The sequence below is a fragment of the Periplaneta americana genome, chromosome 12 (assembly GCF_040183065.1).
Source record: "Periplaneta americana isolate PAMFEO1 chromosome 12, P.americana_PAMFEO1_priV1, whole genome shotgun sequence".
NCBI lineage: Eukaryota > Metazoa > Arthropoda > Insecta > Blattodea > Blattidae > Periplaneta > Periplaneta americana.
In genome coordinates, this window is record NC_091128.1 from 140,168,546 (window position 1) to 140,187,986 (window position 19,441).

The 19,441-nt window shown below is 36.4% G+C and overlaps 1 protein-coding gene across 2 annotated transcripts in view; it reads left to right on the plus strand.

Moving 5' to 3' along the window:
• Nucleotides 1-19,441, plus strand: part of LOC138710940 (headcase protein-like) — a 658,198-nt gene that overhangs the window by 466,979 nt on the left and 171,778 nt on the right. The window lies entirely within an intron of this gene.

A 19,441-nucleotide genomic window follows, 5' to 3' on the forward strand; every position in this document is an offset into this window, starting at 1 on the left:
TGTGATGGTTCCTCTAGCCCCAATCAGTAATCCAATAACTTCGATCGGCGTTAGATGATATTTTTCCTTATAATATGGTATAGTGGGGTCGTATATGTCGCATTTTTCCTGATGTACCTCAGCAGGTTGATTTTCGTACATTTCCATCCTTACAGTTGGATCAATTATGAATCCGCTTGTTGATCTTGTCGGGATAGCGATGATGTCAATGCGCCTTGTAGATCCATTTGTGGACAAACCATGGACCTCCTCTTCTACTTGGTAGTTTTTTCCTCGTAGGGCCGATGCTAGGAGGGATCGAATCTTGTGGTGACGACTATTCCTCAGTAGTTCTCCGTGAGGACAGGCTCCCAGAATGTGAGCAAGTGTTTCTTTCTCACTCCGACAATGTCGGCAGTGGGTTCCATTCTGAGACCTACCTGGTAGAGCACGTACTGGACATACATTGGCAGTCATCTTAATAGCGTCCTTCCATTCGCTGCTGGTCAATCCATTCGATCCACGATTCCGACATTTTTGTCGAAGACCATTCATTACCTGTCTGTTTCGTGTATTAATGTTTATTATAGCTGAGGTGGATTTGCCTTAATCTTTTTAGCTGAGTATGTTAATTCTAATTAAATTATTTGAACTTGCAGTGAAATTCTTTTAACATATTTATTGTATTGAAGACCATTGCAATTATTATAAGGTATAATTATGCCGTGTGTATAGGCTATGTGTATGTGTAGGAGAAATGATAGAGGAGAAAAATTCGCTCCGGCGCCGGGGATCGAACCCGGGTCCTTGGTTCTATGTACCAAGCGCTCTAACCACTGAGCTATGCCGAATTAAATCCACAGCACCGGATCGAATCTGCCTCCTTCAGTATTTCCCTTTGTGGCTTGACTCCAAGTTAGGCATATATGTTGACGTATATGTCTAGTGTGAACTGCCATTATACTAGGAGCGCACTCAGTTGAGTGACTTGTTTGGTCGGGATTCCGCAGTTATGATGCACTGCTAGCTATGAGAATATTATGGATATTTATTAATTTATCCTACAGAATAATCTCTGTAATGTTGACAATTAATATTTGAAGAGAAAAATTCGCTCCGGCGCCGGGGATCGAACCCGGGTCAAGCCACAAAGGGAAACACTGAAGGAGGAAGATTCGATCCGGTGCTGTGTTTTGAATTCGGCGTAGCTCAGTGGTTAGAGCGCTTGGTACGTAAAACCAAGGACCCGGGTTCGATCCCCGGCGCCGGAGCGGATTTTTCTCCTCAAATATTATCAACATTACAGAGATTATTCTGCAGGACAAATTAATAAAAATCCATAATATGCTAGAATTTTTATTCCTCGTATGTGATTTTTACATTGGCTGTTCTTCTTCTTCTATCAATAATAATTATTATACTGTTTACTTTGATTCATTATGACTTCTGTTATTGTTTGTTGTGTATTATCGAATGTGGTTTGATAATAAATAGACAGACAGATAGATAGACGGACAGGTAGGTAAACAAACAAATCAATAAGCAAACAAGCTAACAAATCAAATAAGCAAATCAACAAATAAATCAATAAGCAAACAAGCAGGCAAATAAATAAAAATTAAAAGTCACTATCATATAAATTATAATTATAGTGTAATCTCTATTATCCGTGGTAATGAAGGGGATGGGCTGAATGGTTAAACGAAAAAATCGGATAATCCGTACCATAAAAAATTTTCGTGAATTTAGTGAATAATACTTACACTTCGATAATTTCCTCTATGGCCTTCTATTTAACACGCTAGGTAGTGGATCACAAGTTCACTAATGTAAGTCTCGTTGTCAACGATGGGTTTTGAAGGGAAAGGAGACTCATAATGGCTGTCTGTGGAAAGATATGAATAGTGGAAGTCCAAACTCATATTCTGATGCGAGATGAACCACAGTTTCGCTTTGCTCAAACCACTCAATTATTTACCCTTTTTTTTATCCCGATACTTAGCACAACAAGATTTCTTTTGACACTCGTAGAAGACATTTTATACAGAAGTTATACAGTACCACAATCCGAACAGGTAACCATACTGTGTAAGGAAAAAGACTTGTAATAATACTCTGGAAAAATTAACGTGCTGAGACAATGTACAGTACTTTATATATTTCTGCAGATACAGTAAAAGCGCGAGCAAGACAGATGAATAATCCACCAATCGCTTAATAGGATGACGGAAAATCGGGGTTCTACTGTATAAGAGTAATTCCTACAAGTATTGTTTTACAGATACTGCTTGCATTTCAAACTGTGTAGCTACCGGTACATTAAGGCTACCGAAACGACGGACGTAATGTATCGAGATGACATTCTCATTTAGTTTATAAATTATATAAAATAGGCATAACATTTGGAACCGGTGAGGAACGATTATGATCAGTTAACGGTCAGTTAATAGGTCTTTCTACAGTTAGGGCCATGAGTCAAGTTATCCCTGTAATATTTTAATATTTTAAATATTTTACAATTAATCAACTGCGGGTTGTTGTGGCAGAAGCATTCAGGAATATAACGGAAGATTTTCTTCGCTAAACCTCTCGTCGAACATGGCGTCGTATTCAGTTATGTCATGATTAGGGAGCAGATTTTTATGTGTTAAAAAATTTAAATATATATATTTTTTATGTGCCAAAAAGTACGAAAATATTTGCTAAAATAATTTTTTTTAAATGTGACAAAAATACCTTACTTAGCTTGAAAAAAAAATGTTATTAGGTACTCACCAATCACACTTGAGTATCAGTTGCTAGTAGTTGTCCGAGAATTGCAGTGAACAACAAAGGTCACCTTCAAATTCTCCATCACAAATGCATGTCGATTATCTCTGAACAACGACTTATACTATGAAAACGATCTTTCCACATCACAGGACGTCAGACGTGCATATTTAAAGGGAGGAATGTCACAAACACCTACGCCGTCAATTTAATCTACAGGCACACCCTCCAATACTTGAGCAACTTCACACATTTTTTTATATCCACTGATTTGCCGTGTATGCACACGTGAAGCAGCGGCAATGTGCTTGTTTCCAGACAAATGTTGGGTTATCTGAGAGCTCTGATCTGCACTTACTGATTTACCACATGGTTGGTAAAATAACACTTTTCCGTCGGTAGTAAAAATGTTTTTAAATTCATCTACATATTGCTGAAGACGCGATCTTAAACTCGATTTGATTTTAGGCATCTTAAGAGGCTAATATACACAGGTCTTAACGTAAATAATGTTTCTAGTTACTGACTGACAATGTCGGAGAAAAGCTTCCTATAGCGACGCCACCACGTTTACACTACGCAGCTTATGCTTATGGCCCGATAACGGGGAATCACAACAAGATGTATTGCCTCACTTGATTGGCATGAGCGAGAGGTGAGAGATCTGTTTAAATTAAATAATGTTCATACCCGAGCTCTTATCCGTTGTGTTTCACAAACAAAGCGCGGAATGAAATCATCTTCAGCAACAATAAACATTCCTAATTATGTGTTACAAGATCTCTCCCTCTTGTCCATGTTAATTTATTCTCTAATAATAACATTGATACGCTGCCTAGCAGTTCTCAGAACTTGAGGCGATACTATTACAAAAATGGATCACGGATACACCACACATCCCATAGAAACACGAAGCAACCAAGAATTCTTGAAAAGATAACGTACTTCTGAGTGATATAATTGATTTAGTTTTAAAATATTTAAAAGTTCTTGTAAAGAAATTATTTAAGTAAAAAACTCCAAGATTTATGTGTTTATAATAGATTTCCTGGTCCCGCGCCGTGGCGTCGCGGTCTAGGGCATCCCGCCTAGGACTCGCGTTACGGAATGCGCGCTGGTTCGAGTCCTCATGAGGGAAGAAATTTTCTCATGAAATTTCGGCCGGTGTATGGAATCGGTGCCCACCCAGCATCGTGATGCACTTGGGGAGCTACGATAGGTAGCGAAATCCGGTTGCGAATACTGGCTATAACGGCTGGGGGGATCATCGTGCTAACCACACGATACCTCCATTCTGGTTGGATGATCGTCCACCTCTGCTTCGCCATGTGGGCGTGAGGCCAGCAGCCGGCTGGTCGGTCCAGGCCCTTCACGGGCTTTAGCGCCACGGATTATTATTATTATTATTATTATTATTATTATTATTATTATAGATTTCCTGAAAATATGTATTTACATAATTTTTTTGTGAAAATGTGTTTTTATATGAAATAAAATTCGGGGTTTAAACTTGAAATTTTAACTTTGTTAATTGTGTTTTATCACACGCAAGAAAAATATTTAATTACATAGGAATCCGCTCCTTAGTCATGATAGCGACGGTGCACATACAGATCTTCTGGGTAAATAAGGTATGTGTACGTATATGAGTCGCTAGTTGTTAGTTTGAAATAGACAAATTGGCTGAGGGGGTAACGGACTTGTAGTGTATTGAATTGTTGGTGCTGGCTGGAGACAATAGTAAACGATATTTTTGCTTACGGCAGGATTGAAACACGTGTAACCGAAATAAAATGCATTCGCAGTTATTTTAATTTTCTTAAAAAAATAGTTTCGCTTCCAGGAGACTTTTCCACAATAAATTCTACACAGCGTAGACTTTGAAATGCAGAAATGGCTGGCTTCCATTATGACATTCCTGCGTTTTCTCGTACCTACAGTCAGTCGGCGAAACTGTAAACGAGCTACAAGAGGGCGCGCTTTGGAAGAATGTGTGTGGTTCTGTGCGCAGTAATCAATTTTCCTGTAGGCCTACGCGCTTCCCCCACCTTCGATAAGATGTAAGAAGCGAAACTCGCATCGAATCTGTGCACAAAAACTAATCTCGGAGTTGTTAAAATAATGTGATTCCATCACTTTAACTCCTACTGTTTCACAAATTTTGTTAATAATACATAATTAATTATGAAATCCCATCTGAAAATATTGAGGATTTTCATTCCCAGAGCAGGTTTTACTCTGAACTAAGAGGTGAATATATTTCTACCTCAATGGAGATGAGACTGATTTAACAAAAAGTCAGTATAGCTTCACGTAAGGCTTCACTACACATCGACAATGACAAACATCAATGTTGTAAGCGAGTTGGCTTCACGTAACATTAAATATGCAGCGTGACCATTGCGTATACCATGGTCGATACATCATCTACTTATATACTTTTGATAACGAAAATTCTTTACTTAAAAGCATGATTTTAAAAAGCCTGAAGAAGATGGCAGAGCTAGCCGTCGAAAGCTTGGAAGCTAATCTCCAACTCACCTGGCTGAGAACCCGAGAAGAGTTATTCTAGGAGTGATTTTGTTTTTGCCATATCTGATAATGTTATTGGATGTAAATAAATGGAAAACACAATCACGATAATGCAAGAAATGTATCAAGTTTTCTAGTAATAATAATAATAATAATAATAATAATAATAATAATAATAATCTCTAATAACTAGTGTATCAATCTTTGCGTCTGCAACAGTTGTGCAGCATGATTATTCGTTTTATTATATTTTCTGTGACGTTATCTCTGTACTAATATTGTTATTAATTTACTGCTATATAATAATATTTTGTAAAACGTTTCTACATTGTCGCAGTATATAGGCGGAACACTATGAATGGACCTATCATATTATATATGTGGTAAATCAAATATTGAATAATTATTAATTAGGAATAATAACTGTATATCGAAGTTTTTCATACTATTTTATTTATGACTTCATGCTACTATTTTGGTACGTTCCATTAGACGTTTGTCATAAACGCAGAAAATAAAGTCTTATTTTTACCGTGTGAGCAAAACATATGTGTATCTTATCTGTCGTCCTCCATACAAGATAAGACATGTCGGTGAGATGACCTTGTACTGTGCTTCTATTTATTACGAGCGTATCACGACCGATCTTATCTCACTCGAGCGTGCGACGTTCGACCGAGTTCAAGCGAGCGATTTAGCTCCAATGCAGCACTCTGAATATAATATTAATTTAAAGGAAAAGTAAAGTTTATTGAACTTTTATTTATTCTCACAATATTTTAAAGGAAAACTAAGATTTATTGAAATTTAATTATTCTCACAAATTCTTTATCAAAAAAACTTACAAGTGACCTTAACAATCACGTAATTAAAAGTACAAATAAGTAAAAGTAAAAATAGCCTTCACTCCCAGGATCTTACTTAGAACAACAGGTCCCGGATTCTTTCCAAGTACCTTCCGTATTAACGTCGCCCGAGGTACTTTAAATTTTTCTGCTGCCCCCTTCTTCGACCTCCCTCTATTAATTAAATATAATGTCTCAACATGTCACGTTGTGTCCAAGATCCCCACGGTGGTCAAGTGATCCCACTTTACGGTACTGATAAATAATAATTAATACTAATAATAATAATAATAATAATCCATTTTATGTGTGTATATTCAGCGTATTTATTTATTTTGGACCCTCGCAGACATTTCAGTCTAAAACTTGATGTGATAATGGTGATGAGTAATTTACATTACGAAACGAAGACATTGGATTCACATTTGAGCAGAAATATCGCCAGTTTACAAACACTGTAATATTGATTGCTGTAAACGAATTTTCATGTCTGGTCCCTTCCAAACGTTGCGAATGGAGATGTCAGCTTCCTTGTTCCTTTGTTTCTAGTGTCAGATTAGACTGAGTGGGGTCAGTCCTAACTGTATCATCTGTATGCATGGATGGGGATTGCAGTGCCGGTGGAAAGACGAGACAGGAAGAGGAATCTAATTTTTTTTCTGGCAGTCCCCGCGGACCTCAGCAGTTCCTTTCTGTTCCGACTGTTGTCTTGGCTCATCCTGCCACTTGAAATCGGATGTCACCCGTGTGTTCCTTTAACTGAGATGCCTTGATTTATAAAACTTCTTAATACTGCAAGCTTAGTCGTAAATTCCTTCAGAATTGAATGACATTACGAGCACTGTAATTTTTCGAGAACTCCGACTTTGCAATCATGATTCTAATTTGGGACATCTAGCTCTAAAATGTAAACATACAATTTTAATACCACATTAAAAGCGACATACATTTTGAATTCATTCATTTGTTCATTCATTCAGTCATTCATAGTTCTGCCTTCCTGTTTGCTTCCTCATATGATCCATATATCTTAATGTCATCTATCACCTAGTACAGGCCTGCACAAACAGCGCTCAACGAGCGGGAGAGCCGTGTTTACCGCTCGCCGAAACGGAGAGGAAGATACGTCAGAATGACATAGACTTGCTATAGGTAGAGGAGAGGACAACGACCACTCAGTTATCTAGTGGAGTGCAGTGTGTAGTCATATTCTCAGTAACTGTTTCACGTTGCTTATCTACTGCTACAGTACAGTATGGAGGAATCTAAAAGACGGAACATAACATTTAACGATTTACAGCTCGAACTTATTGAACTTCAATGTGACCTAAGGGCTAAAGATCGTTTGAATAATACTACTAGCCTGGTTGAGTTTTACAAGACTAAACATTAGCAATAATATCCACGACTACACAGGCTGGCTGTGAAAATGATTGCTATGTTTGGCTCAACATTTATATTTGTGAGCAACTGTTTCCTATAATCAACTTTAATAAAGGCAGGCATCGAACATCTGTAACTGATGTTTCATTACGATCAGTAGGCTACTGTTCCTTTCAGCTGCCAACAGCCTAACACCTCGTTTTGATGTACTGATAAATAAAAATATAACAAAATGATATTGTACATTTAAGTAGCTATAGAATTTCTATTACTTCTGTAAAATAAATATTTCTTTATTAATTAATAATAGTCCAAGATAGTTTTGCAAACACTGAACGGGAATTCATTTCATAAGCACGCGTAGTAGTACTTCTTTTTGTGTATATTTTGTACGAGATCCACCCTTTCTCCCAGTCCACCCTTACATAGAGCGCAGCTAATATCTGCATTCCGCTCATGAGCTGTGAGCCAGTTCGGAGAGCGCAAACCTTGTGTAGGCCTGATCTAGTATCTTCTTCTACCCCGAACTCTTATCCCGTTCACGGTTCCTTCCAGTGCATTCTTCAGTAGGCAGTTTCTTCTCAGCCAGTGACCCAACCAATTCCTTTTTCTCTTCGTGATCAGTTTCAGCATCATTCTTTCTTCACCCACTCTTTCCAACACAGCTTCATTTCTTATTCTGTCTGTCAACTTCACACGTTCCATTCTTCTCCATATCCATATTTCAAATGCTTCTATTCGCTTCTCTTCATGTCATAATGTCCATGTTTCTGCCCCAAACAATGCTACACTCCACACAAAGCACTTCACCAGTCTTTTCCTTGTTTCTTTTTTCTGAGGTCCGCAGAAGATGCTCCTTTTTCTATTAAAAGCTTCCTTGACCATTGCTATCCTTCTTTTGACTTCTTGGCAGCAGCTCATGTTACTGTTTATAGTAAACCCCAAGTATTTGAAGCTGTGTACTGACAATTCGCCCCTCACTGCAAACCCAGCTTTCTCCAATCTTTCCTATTTTCTGCCTTCCTGTTTCTTTCCTCATATGATCCGTATATCTCAATGTCGTCTATCATCTGATATCTTCTTATACCCCAAACTCTTCTCCCGTTCACGGTTCCTTCCAGTGTGTTCTTCAGTAGGCAGTTTCTTCTCGGACAGTGACCCAAAAATTCCTTTTTCGCTTCGTGATCAGTTTTGACATAATTCTTTCTTCACCCACTCTTTCCAACACAGCTTCATTTCTTATTGTGTCTGTCAACTTCACACGTTCCATTCTTCTCCATATCCATATTTCAAATACTTCTATTCGCTTCTCTTCACTTCGTCGTAATTTCCATGTTTCTGCCCCATACAACGCCAGACTTCAGACAAAGCATTTCACTAGTCTCTTCCTTAGTTCTTTTTCCAGAGATCCGCAGAAGATGCTCCTTTTCCTATTCCAAGCTTTCTCTGCCATTGTTATCCTTCTTTTGACTTCCTGGTAGCAGCTCATATTACTGCTTATAGTACAGCCCAAGTATTTGAAACAGTGTATTGATAATTCGCCTCTCCAAATAATTATACATTTTAAACGCAAATAATAATTTTTCTTGGGGATGAGTGGATTTTTTCCGCCGCAATACATGCTAAAATAACATTCCTGCTGTAAATACGAGGGCGTTCAATAAGTAATGACAACATGCTGCAAATCAGCGCTCCGAACGATGAGCATTGGAATCTTTTAATACGTAATAGAGGAGCGATTATTGCATAAATATGGAAAATTAAAAGTCTTTAAAGTAATTAAATTACACAAACAAATATTATTATCAATTAGACAAACAGAGATTTAATAGTATATTATGCAACGAGCCTATAATGTTAGTAATTAAGACGCGAGTATATCATTTTCATACGAGCGTCTTAATTACCATTATAGGCGAGTTTCATACGACTTTTTATGCTCGACCATATTTCTGACTTGAAATTATTCAGAAGTGTTCATTTTATTTGTATCTAACTGAAGAGCGGCACTGATCTTGTGCAATACCTCGTAAATTGTGTGATGTGCGCAGACGCGAATGTATTGATTTTTTCCGAGGAACAAATCTTCACATTGACCTTGATAGCCTATAACCTACAGAGGAAACTAAATATTAACCTTGATATAACCTGGAAATTGATTTAGAATTGAAAAACGAGATGACAAATTGAATTTATTTGAATATTATTTACAATTAACGTTAATTGTTATAGTAACAGAACATAACCTTCTGCGACAGTATTGGATTTCCAGCCTCCGTGACGTTTCCCTCGTTGTCTTTCTATTCTATATCCGAGAATAATCGAAAACCTGAACTTTAATGAATAGGTGTACTTTAATGACATGCATTAAAGGACTGCTACCAGGTGAATAATTACTACATTTCGGCATGGTCGAGCATAACATATATTGATTTACATTTTACTGTGCTTTATAGTGTATTTAGACCTATGCCCTTTAAATACACCATAATAAACATGTTTTGTTGCTATAAACGAATTTTTAATGCACTTTCTACTGTTCATTTAGATTAATTAAATTAATCTGGACTTTAGTTAAACCGGTCAACTTATCCCACCAATTATTCCGGATTAAAGAGGTTTTACGTTGATATATCGTCGTTAAATAGATGACTAAAGATTAAGGAAATATCCCTGGTATTCATTTCTGTCAGAGACTGAATAAACCCCACTACCATAGTGCAGCCGGAAGAATTTTTTTAATAGATAGTAGAAATTCATTACCCTTTCGTGAATTGAACACGCGTCCTTCCGGGTTGCAGCTTCGCGCTTTGAGCGCCACGCTGCCGCGTGCCCCGTAGTTTGATTACTTGAGATTCAAATATTTAAATAATTTGGTCAGTGATTAGAAAAATCCACGTTGTAGCTTACGGTCGGACGGACGGACGCTCATCCAAATTCTGTCGATATGTTAGGTAACTTACAATCCCTGAATCTGTGTGCAGGCGAGAGCACAGTCTCTTTCATATTCCTCAGTTTTTTTTACCTTCATTCACTTCATATATCCCTATATTAATCTCGTCCTGGAAGAAAGAATTTAACGCTTGAAAGATTATCTTCATGATGTCGTTTGATAGACTGCAGACAGATCTGGTTGGCATTTAGATTAGCCATGGAAGTAGTGGATATAGTGACATTGTGGTGGTAAAATGCACAATCCATTGCCTCAGCGGGAGGGAAATGGGTTGGGAGAAAGAAAGAGATAGAGAAGGATTTGTTTTTTTTTTTATTTTATTTTCAAGGGCACGAGAACATCAAGATGGCGTCCGGCTCTATAGTAGAACCTCCTCCTCGCTCGTTACCAAGCGGAAAAAAATTGTTTGGTTCCGTTATACCGCCTTTGAAAAAAGAAAGTCGGGAGAATAAAAATAACTTGAGTGGGGAAGAAGATTTGTGTACGTAGCACGGCATGTCCATTAGTGCGTGCAGCGTGGAGCTGTGAGAACAGAGAAACCCACAAAGTTAGAGTTTAGTGCGAGGAGGAAGGCATGTTAGCTGTATGGAACCTGGATCGATTCCCTTGGATGCCTTTTAAAACTTTCATAGGTGGTTACCATGTGGTGTAAGGTATTATGTAAAATGCGAACTGAATCACGGAATACAAGCTTACGGCGAAAATTGCTGACTGATACAAAGACATGAGAACATTTCTGGTGGACTTCCATCTCTGATAAAGGCACAATAATTATTATACAGGGACAGTATTTTATTTTTACTAACATTTTTAATATCAACCTGGCTATATCTTCGGATTAAAGGTCTAGAACCGGAAACACCGCTTGCTCGCCCTTCCAAGACTGGAGTTCGATGATACTGGCGTAAAATACAAATCACTTTACTACGTATAGGAGGGAAGAAAAGTAGTTCATCCATTTATGTAAACTAGGAAATATCGCAATTTTGAGTTTGATAATTTTCATTAGGTTTTTGTTTAATCAAAATACAGTACCTACTGTATTAACACTTAGTGTTTTTACTCACCAATTGAGCTATCCATTCGGACGTATTAATTATGTAGTGTATATTGTACTGTTACAGCACATTAGCGTACAATATAGAGAATGAAGTTAAATTGAAAAATAATCATAATATGGATATTTAAACACATTTTTGAAAATGGTGGCCGTTCATTTCCATACAGGCTTCAGTTCTTTTGTGCATATTATCGCACTATAGACTATTGTACCTAATTCCAATTGAAGAGTCCACTGTCAATGCATAGCTTAAGGCATATAGAATGTACATAGAGAGTTATATGGCATTAACACTGATAGTCATTGTCCAGTAATGATCGGAAAATCACAGTTAAGCTTTGAGCGCTAAGCATTTCAAACTTTCAATTGCTTCTCCTGCAAAATGTATTCCAAATGACATCCACCATTCTTGCAGTGGACTCTTCAATTACCAGTTTCGTCCTTCGTACGAGTAACTCGTGTTGAAATAATTCTGTACTTACTCTATAAAAGAGTGCCTTACGTACTGTAAATTTAATCTTCACTACTGCCCGATCCGAAAAGATAAAATTACTCTGAAATGCTATCTACTGTCCGTTCAAGGGGTTTTGTCGTAGGGTCATAAAAGGGGGGGGATCACGTGACAGTTAATTAACGAGGCCCTTTTATTTAAGTTATTTTAAACAGTTGTATAATATTACGTAGACGTCCAACAGAAATGAATGTTTTCAGAAAGGAGCTAAGACAGTCCAGCTACTATACTTTACAGAGGGGCGAACAGAAGCAGAAAAACCGGGATGCGACGTAGGCAAACGGACGACAGTACCTGTGCGAAAATATGATTCAATATTGAAAGCTCTTTCATCACTGGAAAACGTGAACATATTTATGGAACGTACTATACTCACTAACTCAGTACTGCGTACGCGGCCTTGGTTCTGTCTGAAGAACGGTTGGAAGTTTACTAGTAGAGGGGGTGGGAGTGAAGTACATTCAAAAACTCAGGTACAATAAAAATGTAAGTAAAAATAAAATGATGTCCCTGTATTTCTAGGATAGGGTTACCATATACTCTTGAGTGAAAAACAGGACACGGTTCAAAAACCGGAGCAAAAGCAGGACACAAAAATATTTGTAGATGTCCTATTACTGAGGACTTTTTTATATTCAAAACGCAAATTTAAGCAGCAAAATTGATATTACTTGTTAATTTGCATAGGGATATGTTAAATAATTATCTGGACAATAAAAGAAAATCATTAAAATACAGTTAAAACAAACAAATACAATTACAGTACAGCACCTTTTAGTGCCAGCACTGTATACAGAAAAATACATGAAAAATACCAACCTTTTTATACCAAATTTTACATGTACCTAATGTCGAATTTCACCAACGCTAAATAATCTATAGGCCATATGCCTTTTCATGTGACTTAATTCATGGAATTCACGGCTTGTTTTTAGGCACTCAGAACAACACGAGCCATGTGCGTTTAAGCAACGTTGCCTAGTTGTAATGTTAAGTCTCAGTCGCTGTTAGTTATGGTAAGTTAAATTTTACATGCGCCCAGACAAAATATTGTAGCCGCGCATAAGATGAGACGTAAGAACAAGTTGCGTGAAAATTATTATAGTGGTCAATACAACGTAGAAATTACGACGAAGTGAAGAGAAGCGACTAGAAGCATTTGAAATGTGGATATGGAGAAGGATGGAGCGTGTGAAATGGACAGACAGAATAAGACACGAAGCTGTGTTGAAAAGAGTGGATGAAGAAAGAATGATGCTGAAACTGATCAGAAAGAGGAGAAGGAATTTGCTGGGTCACTGGTTGAGAAGGATGCACTGAAGGAAATGGTGAACGGGAGAAGAGTTCGGGGCAGAAGATATCAGATGTCAGATTAAGATATATGGATCATATGAGGAGACAAACAGGAAGGCAGGAAATAGGAAGAGACTGGAGAATGCTGGATTTGCATTGAAAAACCTGCCCTTTGGCAGAACACTATGAATGAATGAATACAGAGTCGTTAAATAACCGAGCCACCGGCATAGCTCACAGGCAAACGTCGGATGGGGGCAGATAAAAAAGTTAAATTTTTTTCTTCCACCATGTTAATAATGTCGAAAGAAGTGCTTATACAAATTTTGGCCACTCGACCGCAATTACGAGGGCCGTAAAAAATAAGTTCGCTAAGGGCCGTTAACAGAAAAAAAACACAATTCCATTGGACAAATTTATTGGAACGGACACAGCAATTGTTGAGCTATTTTTCAACATATTTTCCATCGGAACTGAGACATTTCTCATATCATGGGATCGACAGAGAGAGGTGCAGACGCAGTCAAACGCTGGTTCCGATCTGAGGCGGCTGACTTTTACGACACAAAAATTGATCCCATGGTATGACAAATGTCTCAATTCCAGTGGGGGATATGTTGACATATAGTGCAACAATTGCCGTATCTGTTTCAATAAATATGTCCATGCAATTGTGCTTTATTCTATAAACGGCCCCAGTGAAAATCACTTTCTGGACGGCCTCGTAATTGCGGTCGAGTGGCCAAAATTTGTATAAGCACTTCTTTTGACATTATTAATATGGTGAAAGAAAAAAAATTAACTTTTTTATCTGCCCCAATCAGAACATTTGCTTGTCAGTCGGCTGAGGCGCTTGCCTGTCGATCCGGAGTTGCGCTCGGTCGTGGGTTCGATTCTCGCTTGGGCTGATTACCTGGTTGAGTTTTTTCATAAGTTTTTCCCAGCCGTAATGCAAATATCAGGTAATCTATGGTGAAACCTCGGCCTCATTTCGCCAAATACAATCCCACTATCAACGGTAAATAACCTAGTAGTTGATATAGTGTCACTAAATAACAAAGTAAAAAAAAAAGTAACTCAAAACCAGAGTTTCGACACATTGACAGCGTATTCAACTTCTATACAGTCTGGTTGGTCTACAAGAAGGCTTTACCCACTCGCCATGAATTGGCTTTATATTTTTAACTAGTAGCTTGTGCAGCAAACTAAGTTCATTAGACGTTCAAATAAATTTTTTCAGATTTATTTTCAATGAAAAATATCAGACATTTTGAAAGTTATTTGATACCATAATAATGAAACATATTCCCTCTGAATGGTCCTTTTATGCCAAATACTTTTTCTTGAACCTGTCCACCTTCAGTTTTTGATTTTGAACGCGAAAACGCTAGTAACAATGTCAGGACGATCAGTGGGTTTTTCATGTGGGAGTAAAGCAATAGCTATTTCAGGTCATTGTGGATTGTAGGTGAAAGTTAAAAAAAAAGTCAGGTTTGCCATGCTTTCGAACAATAGGCATAGCATCTTGGTATATCAGCTGCATGTAGAGCTTGAAATGTAGAGAGTAAAATCATTTTATCCCGCTAAGAGATCTTGCTGAAATCATCGGGAGACTACAAAATTTTGCAGGCATCTCTCTTATTTTATCAGTAAGTAATACCTTTTGGTCTTTCCTTAGGAACTGTAATTTTTGCGCACTCTGGAGCTAATACTGAAGAGAATGACGCATATAAATATCTACACCACACCGCCATTAGGTATATGAAAAAGACCCAACCCTACTTGATTAATAACTATAAAAATATTTGATTTTTATTATTTTAAATAACAATATTATTATCTTACGCAAGTTTTATAGTTATATATAGCCACTACTTAGTAAATTATAGACATGAAGATCTAATTTAAGATATTCTCTACCTCTACTTATATAACCTTAAAACGTTTCACTTTCATATCATCAATATAGCATTAATATGTATAATTAATGAAAAATAGTCACATCATGGCATTAGCTATAATAAAATTTCATTTCTAATGATAATAATGCCATCAAACCACCTCAAGTTGTTTAGATTTTAATATCCAATACACAGCTGTACTCAGAAAATTACACACCGCAGAATCAGACCTGTAAATTATTTTTAGTAAGTCTTGAAGTTTTTAATAACCAATTTAATTTTAACTCTAAATATGTCAGCAATCTTGCAGGTTATTTCGTGTAATAGCCTATTGTTGATTGTAGTGTGTGTTTTGTTTTATTTTGAAATGCAATTAGTTCTCGAAACTGACGAAAGATAGATTTTGGAAAATAGGAAAATTATGTAGGAAAACTAACGCTTCATTCAAAGTTACTATTTCTTGAAAATCCTTGGATGCCAAGCTCCAAAATGACGGGTCATTCATTAAAATCCGTTGAGTCGTTTTCCCATAATTTCCATTACCAGTTCAAATTATATATATAGAATTGTGGCGGTAAAATGTTGTGCAGTGATGAATTGTTTTATCCTTCGCTCATTTAATCATGACGATCACTCAAAACGTCGTGTACAAAAGCTAATTAAGGAACAACAGTTTCCAGCGACTTACAATGAAAGTGCCATACATGTGTAGACGGATATCAAGAAGATCTCTAACATATACCGCTAAGAAACTCAAGCAATAAATCTCCTTCCTTCTTCACAAAAAGCAGCGTGGGACGGTTATATTGCGACACTGCAATTCTTTGTAACTCCCTTTATCTTTTTATCTGAGATGATATTCTTAAAGCAACTTAAAATATCTTTGTTACTATATGATAATATGTTAATTAACGTGGTATATTGCTACAGTTACTGAATTTTCGTAGGCATGATTGGTAGTGTGCTATAAATATAAGATTAAAGTGATCTAAAGAAACGACAGAGATGTTTAAAGATGTGTGTCTTTCTTGGCTGATGAAATTTGCAGGATGGTCCGTAATTCTCACAAGGAAACAGTAGTACAGGGTTATTTTCCTCATCCAAAACTGAGTCGAAAATACTCTTGTCAACATTTGAATTCGAGGTTTATTTTCCGGAAAAATGACAAAATTTTTTTTGTTTTTTTTTTTTTTGTTTTTTTTTTGTTTTGTTTTGTTTTTTTAAATTTAAATATACTTTGTCTTTAGGCGATAGAGAGGAGGTTAAGGAACCGTAATTCTAGGAGCGGTCACTCGTCAGGCTTTTTTTAATTCTTCCGCGATAAATGCTCAACGTAAGCACCACAGATCGCTCGCGTCACATCAGTGGGCAAGATCATCGTAACTAAGTCCACCGCATTCATCGTAATTACGCTCATACAATTATTATATTCATTTACACCAAATTTCATATATTCTGATATTAAATTTCATTACAGATAAAACCCAGTCTCAAAAATCGCCCCAATGTAAAAGTCAACACAGGTACCTGTGCATTACACACGATCTTAAATGTGAGTATTTTTGACAACGATTTAATAAATTTTATGTTCGACCATGCCGAAATGTAGTAATTATACACCTGGTAGCAGACCTTTAATGCATGTCATTAAAGTACACCTACTCATTAAAGGTCAGGTCTTTCAGCCAATGACGACTCAGGTTACAACTGTTCAGCCAATGACAGGTCAGCTTTCTACCGTTATAAAACCGCAAGTATCGATTATTCTCGGATATGCAATCGAAAGAGAATTAGCGAAAAGTCACGGAGGCTGGAAATCCAATACTGTCGCAGAAGGTTATGTTCTGTTACTATAATAATTAGCGTTAATTGTAAATAATATTCAAATAAATTCAATTTGTCATCTCGTTTTTCAATGTCTAATTTAATTTCAATGTTATCTCTGTAGGTTCTTATGGCCTAGCAAGGGCAATGTGAACATCTGTTCCTCGGAAAAAATCAATACTTTCGCGTCTGCCAACATCTCATAACATACGGGACATTGGTCAAGGTCAGATACAAAGAAAATTAATAATATCAAGTTAGAAATATGGTCGAGCATAAAAAGTCGTATGAAACTCGCCTGTAATGGTAATTAAGAAGCTCGCTTGCGCTCGTTTCATAAAGATCCATACTCGCTTCTTAATTACCTTCATTATAGGCTCGTTGCATAATGTACTATTAACATCGCGTCATATAGGATTCTCTACATAATAATTAATATATTTCAGATTGATTTCACCATAACAAGTAATGAACCATTGAGACAAGACTAACAGCAAAACATCCAATTAATGAAATTATGAAGTTTAAAGAGGAATGAAATGTTTTTATCATGTTCACAGTTTTATGATGTTATAATTTAAACACAACACAACAGTGCAGCCACAATTTTATACCATTATTATATATTAAATTTTCATATCTGTACATTAATTTTAGATTGTTAATTACCATAAGTCAATTTTAAATAGTTATTATTTTCATTATTAAAAAGGTTGTGATTAATCATTCGTTCCACAATAAGAGACACAATGTACAAGATATTGTACGTAAAAAAGCCTGATGATGCCCGAAGGGCGAAAACGTTTGCTTAATTTTTATATTTGTATAGTACACAATGATCACTTACATAGGTAAGTGTCATTGACTTTTTATATTTGTGATATGTCAATTAGACTGAATTAATTAAACAATATTATATTATATTATATCATATTATATTGACTATCAGAACATTTCAACATGCTTTCTAAGATAATTTTTTAATAAGCTTTAATTCCATTTAAATAGCATATTATTCTTGAGGACTCACAGATCTGATTTCGTACTTCTGACTGTAAACATCCATAATTTGTGATTTCCACTTGAACGTACTTCAAAGTCACAACAAGTTCAAATACTACATCATCTGTAAAATTTATTTCTTTGTAACATATCCGGCTTTATTGTTTGTGAGTGAAGTGATCTATGGAAACTTTGACACTGGAAATTAGAAGAGACGGACTAAACACCAACTAATGTAAAACTCTAGTTATCAAGATAAAGGCTTAACTAAATGCTATCTGACCAAATAAATTTTAATATGCTGTAGGTTCAAATTCCTGATACGGCAGTAGAGAGATAAAAATGTTAAATATTCTAGTTGACAAATTCACGAGATCTGGATAAAAATCTGCACAAAATGCTCGTTACTAGAGGTGGTGTTAATTTATCTGGTTTTCGGTATATTTTTCAGAGGCACAGGTGGTTTTGTTGGGCCACAAAGATAACATTCATATAAAATAATAATTCTATCGAAGTTCGACAGAATCTGTGTGTCCGTTTGTAGTCCATTTTCTACAATGATCGGAATGCTGCATCACGTAAGGATTTTGAGATATTTTAGATTTTATATGGATATTTAAATATTTTTACATTGTTAATGTTGTCAATTTTTTCAGGGATAGTGTAGGCTATAATAAATAAAAATTATCAAGGTTAAACTCTGTATTTGGATCTGTTATATGGCGGAAGAAGTTAGTATAGGCCTATCTAGCTGTGCTAAAAGTGTACTGGCTTTGTCTGGTGGAGGCAACTCAGCTAGCGACGTCAGCCCTGTAGTCTAGAGCGTGCTGAAACGTGATTTTGTTGGTTTATAAGAGTTTTTTGCTGTTATCGAGAAAACTTTAGTGGGTTTCTAAGTGTCATGTTTTGCTTGAATTTAAAATGGTATATTTACCAATATCGTATTACTATCTTTGTGTTAGTGCTGTCTATCTAGAAAATGTGACATGATAAAAAGAAAATTAGCATCTCAAAATTAGGTAACTCCACCCATTTACATACCGGATGCACGAAAAAGATTTCAATTTGTCGACTAGAGTAATTTATTACTGCATAAGAACCCTTAAAAGCTGCAGAGTAAGAAGGCCTGTTGTTTCCTCTTTTCAGTCTCGATCCTCGGCTGACAAATTGTTGCGGATTTTGTTCCATTTATGTCATTGTTGTATCAGATAATGTAATATCCTTACTTTTCTCATAATCTCACCATATGCATATTGTGATGGTAATGGATTAATTAAAATGTGTCTCAGTGAAACTTACAGCAGAGTCCGTATAGGCCAATTTCTATCTGATGCTTTTCCAGTTCACTATCGGCTAAAGCAACACTATTATCTTTACTTTTTAACTTCG